General features: G+C 35.7%; 1 protein-coding gene across 2 annotated transcripts in view; it reads right to left on the bottom strand.

Moving 5' to 3' along the window:
- Positions 1-12,054, bottom strand: part of spg (dedicator of cytokinesis spg) — an 869,351-nt gene that overhangs the window by 447,453 nt on the left and 409,844 nt on the right. The gene's annotated exons all lie outside the window — the stretch shown is intronic.

Genomic DNA, 12,054 nt, shown 5'->3' with positions numbered 1-12,054 from the left:
AAGTGACACTGTTTTATCTAGAACGCAGTATTTGAGAGCAATAAGACGTTTCAGGGAGGAGAAAAGACCGATTGTATATCTAGATGAAACTTGGATTGATAGTAATTTAACTTATGGAAAATGTTGGCAGTCTAAAGAAGAATGTGGAGTGCTACAAACTGGAAATGCCTCGCGGGCGCATAATAATTTTGTGTGCGGGTGGAGAAATGGGTTTTTTAGCGAATTCAAACTTATTATACAAAGCCAATTCAACTATTGGAGATTACCATGGGCAAATGAATTCTACGATTTTCGAAAAGTGAGCAGAAGAAAAACTGATTCCAAACCTTCCTAAAAATGCTGTTGTTATAATTGATAACGCTTCATATCACTCTATTCGATTAAACAAAGTTCCAAATTGAACTTTGGAACTTTGTCTAATAAGAAGCAAGTTCTTATGGATTGGCTCTCTGCAAATAACATTTCTCATTCCCCAGATATGCGAAAAATTGAATTGCTTAATTTGGTCAAAAGAAACTCGCCCACAACTAAACTATTTAAATTCGACACGATGCTCAAAGAGCATGGATTTCTAGCTTTGAGGCTACCACCATATCATTGCAATATTAATGCTATTGAGTATGTTTGGGCAGAAGTGAAAAGTTTCATTCGCCATCGCAGCGTAACTGGGGATATTGACATGTCGAAACTTTTTAAGCTTTCAGAACAGGCGATTGAAAGTATTACAATTCAAAAGTGGGGAAAATATTGCTCTCATGTCACCTCACTGGAAAATATATATTGGGATAGAGACGGAATTATCGAAGAATTGTGCGAACCTTTGGTGATCAGTTTAAGTGAAAGTGATGGCGATTCGGACACCGATTCAGATGACTCTGAAGAGTAAAAGAATTTGACAATGGTATTTTTTCCAACATTTTTTTGCATGCTATTGAGAGTCACAACAACTCATAAATAATAATCAGTTTAGGACATTAAAGTGCCTCAGTTCTCTCAACTGTAAGTTTGGAATATCTAAGTTCATTTGAAATAATTTCTGTTTTTCTGTATAATTCTTTTTATTTTATAGAAAACTTTCTTAAAAATAAACTTAGTTACATTTTTGTTTTATGCTATAGCTTTTTTAATTTTATTAACACTCTACGTACATTTTTCCAACTGTTATACAAGCAAAATAGTTACACTTTAAAAACAGCAATGTTCGTAAAAGAAAAGCTAAATTTTCCGACCTGTAATAATAAAAAACTCAGTTTGTTTATTATTACATCCCAGAGGACAGACTGATTACCCTATTATCGGAATGGATTCTCCTTTTTCTGACATGCGCAGAAGTGTCAAGGGACCTCAAATCGGTGGGCGAACTATAACACTAAAGGGTATTTTGTATAATTAAAAAAATCAGGTTTATTCCCAAAACTTTTAATAAATCTGAAGTGTGATGAATGCAGCATAATTAACAAAGAAATATGTTATTAAAAAAATTATAAAAAGTATGCAACTAACAATTACTGCTAATTAAATCACAGTCAACATTTTTTTTTGTTTCATTAAGTTTTTGGAATATTTAATCCTCACTTATTTATACTAAAATTTTAAACTGCTGAAATTTTTTTTCCCTTTTGGTTATATGTTAAATTAAAAATGCCAAAATTTAAATCCTTGTTTAATCTTATATCCAAGTGTAAAACAAAGTTTGCTTAAGCTTGAATAAAGGATTAAACAAGAATATCATTTCTTGGTAGCTTTAATTAAAATTTTAAATTACATATATGAACATGTCTAAACTTGCCTCGCATCAAAGAATACTGAGTCTGTGTTTCTTGATATAACAGACAAACTCAGTTTGATAGAGTGTTCATTTATTATTATTATTGCATTGAATCCTTCGTGAAGTCTGAACAGAAGACCAATGCTATCCACATAATATCTATCATACCTTACCTCTTCTTAAATACATTGACTGAAAGCACTCACAGAGACACAAGCAACCTATTCCACTCATTCACCACTCTCCAAGCAAAAAATCTGGGATGCTCTCTTGTTCTTGCTCCTCTAGCCTCCTATAACCAACTTTTGCAACCCACAAACCCTCAATTTATATAAGGAACATTACACAGATCACTCACAGATGGTCATTCACCTCACTTAAACATCACTTATACAGCATGTGTGCAAAATACTTGGTCAGATGCATTGCTATGTGTTCCTAGCAGTTATATATTTAAGAATGCTGATGGTCAGTAATCATCAATAATGTGTTGATCACAATGGGAAAAATAGTCTTTCAGAGTTCGATAAAGGACTTATTGGGGGTGCCCGTCTGGCTGGAGCCACGATTTTGAAAACAGAAGAGCTCACTAGTTTCGCAAAAGGTGAGATATCCTGGGTGGGGGTGTTTAATCAGTGGAAAAGTCACCAACATTGCTTGTGTAAAGAAGCATAACTGTGGGCCTAAGATAGCCTGTCAGGAATGAGATCACTACTCTCTGAGAAGGCTTGTATGAACAAACAGGACTTCCTGTGTACAGCAATTCACCGAAGCATTTAATAAAGACTGTTCCCAACCCATATCTCACCAAACTATATGCAGGGAATTGAAGAGGATTAGCACTGGCAGTCACATGCCTATATGGAAACTAGTGATTTCTGTGAAGAATTGGAAAGATCATCTACAGTGGCATCAAGAAACACCATGACAGGACACTGGGGAAAAAAAAAAGTCATCTGGTCCAACGAGTCACAGTACACCTTGTTCTGTATCGACAATGGACAGATTTTGCAAGAGCCCATGAAGCAATGAACTTAAGGTTCTGGAGGTGGTGTTGGGCATGTTCTGTTAGTATGCAACAAGCCTCCTGATATTGGCAAAAGTTTGCATGTCATTCCAAGGAATATCTGAACATTGTTGCCAATCGAGTCGATCCTGCAATGCTGACTTTTTATCCAGCAGGTGATGGTTGTTTCATGGACCACAATACTTCTGTCCATTGTGCAAGAACTGTTCAGCAGTGGTTCAGCAAGCATGACAGCGAGTTCCACCATCTTCCCTGGCCACCACAAAGCCTGGATCTGAGCTCTACTGAGAATGTATGGGATATGTTAGAAAACCAGATCTAAGAGCAAAATCCTCTTTCATCCAATCTGAGTAAGTTAAAGGGCTATCTGGTGAATGCCTTGTATTTTTTTATGTTGGGCCCACATACGAGAGGTTGGCTGGTCAACCTATAGTACTTTAGTACCGTATATGGGTAATTGTATGCTATAGACATAGATGTAATCCAATACCTTGTGGAATCTATGCCAAACTGCATATGTGCTATAATTCAGAATAATAAGCTCCAACATGGTATTAAATAAAAGTTTCTAATTCAGTCGTCATCATGTGTACTTAGCCACCTTTGTAATATGTCCTCTGAATTTCAACTCCCTATTGACAAATACTCCCAAATCCCAACCTTTACCAATTTCCTAGAGTACAGTTTCATCAGTGTGATGAAAAGATCACAGCTTGTGATCTTTTCATCCCAAAATGCATGATTTTACACTGTTTCACATTAAGCTGGCGCCTGTTATCTTTTAACTGTATGGTCAGACTATTTAATCTTGTAAGCTCCCTACATTGCCTTAATTACTATTATTCTATCCAATTCTGAATTATCAACAAACAACTGAATGTTTCCCTTAAAATAATTTCCTCAGTGGTCCAAGTACAGACAACTGCAGAGTACCACTAGTCACCTGCTTTCTCTTAGATTATGCTCCTCCACATGCTATTCTTCAGTATTTGTCCATCATCCACCCTCATATCTAAGATCACCAACTTCATATCCATCCCCATTTATTCCAATTTGAGTAAAAGAGTTCCATGTGCTATCTTATCAAATACTTGAAAAATTCTGTCTTATCATTATATCATTATTCCCTTTCATCTGTCACTATTATAAGAAGTTAGTAAATTACTAAGGCATGACTATTTTTCACAAGCCCATGCTGTTTTCCCATAGAGTATCGTATTCTTATCTGCCCATTCCTGAATTCTGTCTCCAACCAACTTTTCCAATACCTTTATCACCACTAATGAGATGCTGATCAGTCTATAATTTGGTAATAAAGTGGAACAATTCTGCCCTCATTCCACTTTGCTTAGGATTTGACCAGAGCTGAGATGTAAGTTAAACAGATGGTCAGAGGCAATACCAAATCCTTTGCATGTTCTCATAATACATGAACCAATATCCCGTCTAATACAATGCTATATTTGCATTGAGATTCTGCTATAACCTAATTACTTCCAATGCATCAATTTCGATTCCATCAGTTCCTATCATAGCAATATCTCACTTGTAAGATAGACCCTTGCAAAGTGGTCACTCAGGAAACTATTTTGTAGGTGTTCATCACTTCTCTACCATGAACACTCAAGTTATCCCTCCATAGTCAGTCTTCCTCTTACTTGCCACATAACAAGAACCTTTCAGATTTCCTTTGGTCTGGAAACTAATTTCTTATCATAATCTGATTCCATGTTCCAAGAAAGGTCACTTTCTTGCTTTGCATTGCTCATGAGATTGCTGATCACCTTCTTGTTATATACCCATTACAACTATATTTATTTTTATTTTAATTATTTTTAAGGATGCACTTAATTATGCTATCCATCCATCTAACGACTACTGATTTATCCTCCTGACATTGGGCATACAGTCAGATACTGCTTCCTTCAGATATACCTTGTCCATCTTCCATGCATTACTAACATCCTTCCCTTGTATATTCTAATGCCAAAGAACTGCTTCAAGCTGTCTCCTAAACTTGTCATAATGACCTCTCTGTAGATCCACATATACCACTTCTTACAGAAAATTCCATATGTTTGGCAATCTCCTATGTAAAGGCTGCATGATCACTCTTTCCAACTGAAGGCAAGATGTATATATATCTCAGTTATGGAGATATCTCGGAACTTCTGATTCTATGATCAGATCCAGCACTCTCAAGCCCAAGTCCCTGTCATCACCCTCCCAACTGTTTCAAGTAATTTTCTCTTAGCAGATAAACAAATTCCATTTTGTTTCCTCCATATGATCTTTCCTTCTTCCAATCTATGTCTCTATAGTTGAAGTCTCTCATAATAATCATTAAACCTGCACTCACTGTACTAATTTTCTGATGCACATCTTTCACATCATCCTTTGAACTTATTGGTCTATAGCAACAACCAATACTGTATATCTTCTTAGTTGCAATTCATCTGTAATCATCAACAGTTTCTGTTGCTGTCTCCCCCCCCATCCTATTTTCTCTATTCTTCCTGAAAATACTATACCACTCATATTCTATCCACTATATTATCCGAACTGCACTCAGACATCTTTGAATATCTTATTTCTTTAATATTATATCAAATCTACAAGTCAGTTGCTGTAAAACAAGAAAAAACTGCTTTTGTTATATGGAAGTTTTCTTACAAGTATTAAGTAGCAATACTACATCATCACACAATAAGAACTACATACTTTCATTAATTGTGCCAGTGTGAAAGAGATATCTTAGAAAAAAGCAGGATTCCTCATTATTATTGAATTCTTAGGTAAATTACATATGACTCAATGAATCCAGGGAAAAGGAGAGAGTATGATTTCTAGGGTACCATGATTTGAGATCATGTAACAGATTGTTAGTTCAGTTTAACTGATATATTTGGAATTGTTATGAATAGGTATCAAATTTGCAATGACAGCTAGAAATGGATATCCATTTCCAGATCTTTCTCCCTCTTGGAGAAAGAGTTTAAATGTTTAATTAGAAGTCATAATTATGCAAACATAAGGCTGGCCTGATGGTTAGTCAAGCAGTTAGCATATCAACTCTCCAACTAAAACGTTGCATGTTTAAATCCTAGTGTGGGTTATGGATGTTAGTGATCATCTTTAAGTACAAGAACTTAATTTCAATGCTCTGCCCTCCTTACTGGAGGCCTGAAGTGAGTCTCTAGAGTGAGGATTCCAGATGATGTAAAAAATAAACAAATATATAAAAATATATAAAATTAATAAAAATAGAAAAAATCCTTAGCCCACCCATAGTACTAAATAAACAGAATGTTTGATTCCCAACAACTGTTTTAAGCAAATACAAAGGATATAAAACTAACTGCCTACTGCAAAATTGCTATCCCAAAATTCATAAAGAAAACAGAAAAATAAGCAGGATAATCACTTCAAGTACATCAAAAAAGAACAACAGAACAATTTTGTATTATTGAAAATAAAAATTTGCTTAAACAGATTTAGAAATACTTTTAAACAGATTTAGAAATACTTTTAGAGTTAGAAAATATTTCTTTTCTAACTCTAAAAATGACCGTAATCATTATTATTAAGAGACACTTCCAGGGAGTCAGGGACACTTCGAGGAAGGCCACATATTACCCACACCAGCCGCCATACCTTTTCTTTAATTCATTCAAACCATTTCACACCACCACCTGCACTCTCAACCTCCAAAGTCTATCCAATCCAATCACACACCGCTGTATGAGAGCAAAATCTAGCTCCCACTCCCTTATTCACTGCATTCATTCTCAGTTTCCATGGATGCTCTCTTATCCATGGAAAGATAGAGAGTATCCATGCTCTCTTATCCATAGATGCTCTCTTATCCACAGAGAGTATCCATGCTCTCTTATCCATAGAGAGTATCCATGGATGATCTTCCATGGATACTCTCCTCAACCTCCATAAAATAAAAAATTCTATCTATTGGTATTCTTTATGACACTTTCAGAAGTTTTTAAGTCTCAATCATATCACCTTCTCTTTCTCTTGTTTGCTAGTGTCTGCAGTCCACAAATTCTCAATCGGTCTTCATAATCTGATTTCCACAATATTAATATAATCTTTAGTGCCTTTGCACTCTCTCTGCTGTATGAGCATCACCACAGAAACCAGGAGATCACACCTGCATACAATATTCAAGTAAGGTCGCATCAAGTCCTTGTAAAAAAGCAAAATGACTTCCTCATCCTTACATGTTAAGGTTTGCTTCAGCATTGCAACTATTATCTTAGTTGTATTTGCGATGTTTTCTATATCAGCCCTTAAACTTCAACTCCATGATCCTAGCTCAATCAATTTTTTCTAGCATAATCCCTCCAACATAATATGGCATTGAATATCTCATTATACCAAAGTGTATGACTTCACATTTACTAACACTGAACTGACAGCCATGTCCACAATTCCAACCTATTCAAATCATTATCATTCTGCAAGTATTGCATATCAGTCACATTCCTGATTACCCGATCTATCCTTGCATCATCAGCAAACAGCTGTATGTCACAGGTCAAATCCTTCCCACTGTCATTAATGTAAAGAATGAATATCAATATAACAAAGACTGATCCCTGTGTACACCACTGGTCACCATAAATCTTGCAGACTTACATTCCCCCATATAATACTTGTTCATATGTCAGTAAGTCTTTCTCTTATCGAAGCTAATATTTTATAATCCAATCCTATTCTCCAATTTATACAATAGTTTTCCTACCAAAACCTTTAGCAAATTCTAAAAAGTATCAAGGTCAGGGCTCAAGAAATTATGCAAAAAATTTACTTGCCAGACAATTCCCTCCCATTTTTTTTTAATCATATGTCCTGCTAAATCAGTGGGAGGGCTGTGTTCTGATATAAATGCATTCTCAGAAGATTTCCTTCATTTGAGAACCATTCAAAGAAGGAAAATTCAATAAATAATAAAATATAAACAGCATAAATTTTATGAAAAACAGTTTATTACACTATGTTTTGTTGCCAGAAATGCCCTTTATATGACACATATTTCCAGAAAAATACCACTTATAAATTGCACATTCTGGTTCAAATGAATCAAATGACAGTCCATTATAGGATATTGTACTGAGATTCTAAGCTGAAACCCTAAAGTATAACTCAGTTCTGTTTGTAGATTTTATTATATTCTCATACTAAAACCCCTTTTGAATGATACCTATCCCTGAAGAGCAGGACAGCAGAACGTTCTTTAATCATAGTGCACAAGAAGGCTATACACTGGTAAGAGTAACATGCCAGATCTGAAAAAGAAACTATTATTATTATTATTTGACACTTCCAGGGAGTCCAAAGACTCATCGAGGGAGAGTGTGCCAACAGCATCGAACGATTGGTCCCCTTCCAACGACTAACTGCGCTCAAACTTACTTAACTGAGCCATTAGTAGCAGAGGCTCTACCAATCGACCAACCTTTGCCAGCAAATTATAATGAAATACATTTTTGCATTTAAAGAAAGAATATAATGAAATAGTTTGCTATTCTTTCAAAACAAACTGTTTTCCTAAAGTTAAAAAAATGTTGCTTAGAAAGTTTTTTTTTTTTAATTATTATTAAATATAACATATTCTATTTTACTCAGCAGTTAATCATTGTGAGCAAGCATATTTATCAAGTCATGATCATGGTGTATCCATTCTCCTTGTCAAACTCAATGGTAACATTATTCCCACATAACAACAATGGTAACATTATTATGAAATGTGAGCAAGTTGATGAAACATGAATTTTTTTTAGTAAGCCCATGCCATTCATTGAAAAGTATAGATTCTCTATCAACCTATTTCTGTATACAAGTTCTTACTAACTTTTCCAAAATCTACACCACCACTTCAGAGGTATTGCTAGGGCAATAGGTGGACACATCAGTTTGTGGACCTCTTGATCAATGGGATTATCATGTATTCTTCCCAATCCTGTGGAATCTCCCATGTTCTGAGGTTCAAATTACATAGTCTGCTCAAAGGAACAGCCAGTTCAGCTGATTTACCATCCATGCTGATATCCCATCAGTCCCTTTTGCCAAATTCTTATTCAGTTTGTGCAACAGCATTAGTATCTCTTCCTCTTCTATAGGAAGTTTTTCACTGGATGAAGAAATTCTTCATCCAGTGAAGATGTAGTGAGCTCAAAGTTCCATATTCCAGGTTGGCAGTTTTTAGCAAAATGGGCACTCATAGTTGAACAATCTCTTCTGCATCTATCATACACATACTGTCTACAGTCTGAAGAGTTATTCTTTCATACTCATTCTTTCTTTTACTTGCAGCATAATGACAAAATTCTTCTGTGTTTTCTTCAGTTTGCACAATGATGCTCTTTCCATATTCAAACTTAGCTTTCCATACAACAGTTGTATCTCTTCTGCCCTGCTCCTTATAATTTTCATAACTGACATCATCCTTTTCCATCCATATCATCTTTTTCTTACGAATCTCTTGCTTAACAAGTTTGCACATTCATCTAGCCCTTGCAGTGTCACATACCATGGCACTGATCCAAGTAATTGCCTAAGCTTGTCATACCTACTAGTCCTGTACTTACACATATACTTCCTCTTAACTGAAAATTCCCCACATTTTGCCACCTCTCAGATCACAGTTCCTACATAGGGACAAATTCTCCAATTCAAATACTAAATCTAACAGTCTCAGACCTCTAGTATATTCCACCTAATGCCATCTCAGGTAATTATCCCTTAGTAACTGCATAAATTCTATTTCCTTCCTTCTATGTGTCCTCTCCTGCTTCTAATATATGTTGCCATAATTGAAATCCCCCAATAATAATTACCTGTCCTCCACTTATTGAACCTATCTGCTGATGCATACTATCCCCATCATCTTTCCATCCCTTGGTCTACAGTGGTACCCAACTGTATATTTTGTTCTGCTGGCCTCTATCTCACACCAGATAGCCTCAAATGTGCTATTTTCACTGCAGTTGAACTTTTACTCTCTTTAGTTGCAGTTCATCAGCTATAATCAATAACACTCTTCACCCCATTCTTTTCTCTCTATCCTTCACATTCTATCCTGCTAACTATATCATCTTCTGTCAGCCATGTCTCACTAATGACAATAACCTTTAGCGAGGATGAACTAACCAATGCCAAAAATTTCTCCCTCTTGTTTCGAATGCTCCTGGCATTAGTGTACATAAAGTGCAAAAGCCCCTTAGGGCTGTCGCTATCCTGATGATTTATACTAACAATCCCATTCTGGTTTGTTACCAATGGTACTAACTTAGGCATTTCTTACATTTTATTATATTAAACTGCCTCACTGGTGTCTACATATCCACTCAACAGCTCTTCCCCCCCCCCCAAAAAAAAAACGCTCTCGTTTCCCTGATTTTTGTACATCCACTTTCGCTTCATTCAACAACACTTTTTCCAGACTCAGAACACCAAACCTATTTAGATGCAAACCATCCTTTTTGTATAAGTTTTTTTGCCCATCAAACTCACTCCACACCATTCCTCCTGCATAACATATGCATAGAGTCATTCAAATTCAATTTTATGGCCCTTTTTTTTCAGCTCTACTCTGTCATACTGTGACAATAGCCTCACTATCTTAACTCTCTCACTCTTTTCTTTTGTTACTTCCAGTAATTCTTTCATGTCGTCCCTCATGCCATACTCTCTCTCTCTCTCGCTCTCTTCCTTTCACATCATGTTTTATAATCAAAGCAATCAACTCTTTCACTTTACTCTTTTGTGCCCTAATAGCCTCATAACATCATTAATTTTTGCACTCAGGAAGGACAATTTTGCGAATCTCTTGCGAATCGCAACTCTTATGACAAAATTGCCATATAAGACCCACTCCTTGATTTTTCCTTCTCTCCTAGTCAAGCACTCATTTCTCTTATCTTGCACTTCTTTCTTTCTGATATCAGCTGTCTCACTTGCCAGATGTTTCTGCATTCGTTGCACTTATGGGATGCTGAGGTAACTGATGTGAAGTCAACAGCCGCTATATGCAAGTAGCCTAGTCGTGAAGATACTCCATGCACAAACTATGCTCATGCTTGGGTAAAGGATTAAACAAGAATTCATTTTAAAAATTGTATGGAATTTACAACCGTGTTAAAAAAACTTTTTTTAATTATCCCGACGTTCCGATCTTCACATCAAGATCATCATCTGGAGCATACATAAGTATACAGAATAAGCTGAGTTACATCATTAACTGTAAGCTAGAGAAACAATGATTTGATCACATGTTATTCTACTGACGTGACCTCTGGTGGAAAAAAAAATAATAATAAATAAATAAATAAAAAATAAATTTTTTACATCAAGCTAAATTCTATTTTTACAATGACAGGGATAAACATTCTTTTAGATGGTTTCTTTCAGAAATAATTGGTGTCCTATTTTTAGTATTACAATTCTTATTTTTGATTTACAATACTGGATTTTTCTACAGTCCTGTTTATAGTTGTTCTTGGTGAGGAAGGTCGAATATATACCTTCCAAATGTTTGGGATTTCTAAACCATCATTGTTGTTCAGATTGGGGTGGTTGCTGATAATCTCACAGGCTTCCTCGAATTTCCGTTCATACCATGTTCTAGTGTGATGTAGACAGCTGGTGGTTTTCCAGTCAATTCTGTGTAAGGTATTCAGGGCATGATCAGAAAGGCCAGCTTCACCATAATTATTATATTTAATGTGTCGTTTATGTTCTTTTTGTCTAATAGGAATAGTGCGTCCTGTTTCTCCTATATATGGTATGTTGCAAGTACAATAGAGCTGGTATACTCCAGGGTGAGCTAGTGGAGGGAGTGGGTCTTTGGATGAGTTGAGTAAGTTTTTTAATTTTGCAGGAGGTTTAAAGGCGGCTTTGAGGTTGTACTTTTGTAGTACTCTGTTTATTTTGTCTGATATTCCTTTAATGTAGGGAATGGTTATAGTTGTACTGTAGTCTGGTTTGTCTTTGTTTTTTTATTGTGGTTTTGTAGAGAATTTTGTTTATAGTATTTTGGCTGTATTCGTTTTTTTGTAGGTTATTACTGATAATTTTAAACTCGTCTTTCAGTGCCTGTTCACTGGAACAAATCGTCTGAGCTCTGTTTTTTAGCATGTTGATGACACCTAGTTTTTGTGTTGGGTGGTTGGGTGGTGGTATGAGTTTATGTGTATATATTGTCCCATATGTGTCGGTTTTCGGTAAACAGTGAAGGAAAGAT

This window comes from Typopeltis vanoorti, chromosome 3, assembly GCF_054136105.1.
Source record: "Typopeltis vanoorti isolate ZY-2024b chromosome 3, IOZ_Tvanoo_1.0, whole genome shotgun sequence".
Lineage (NCBI taxonomy): Eukaryota > Metazoa > Arthropoda > Arachnida > Uropygi > Thelyphonidae > Typopeltis > Typopeltis vanoorti.
The sequence above is the reverse complement of the archived record's forward strand: the minus strand, read 5'-3'. Positions and strand labels throughout refer to the sequence as shown.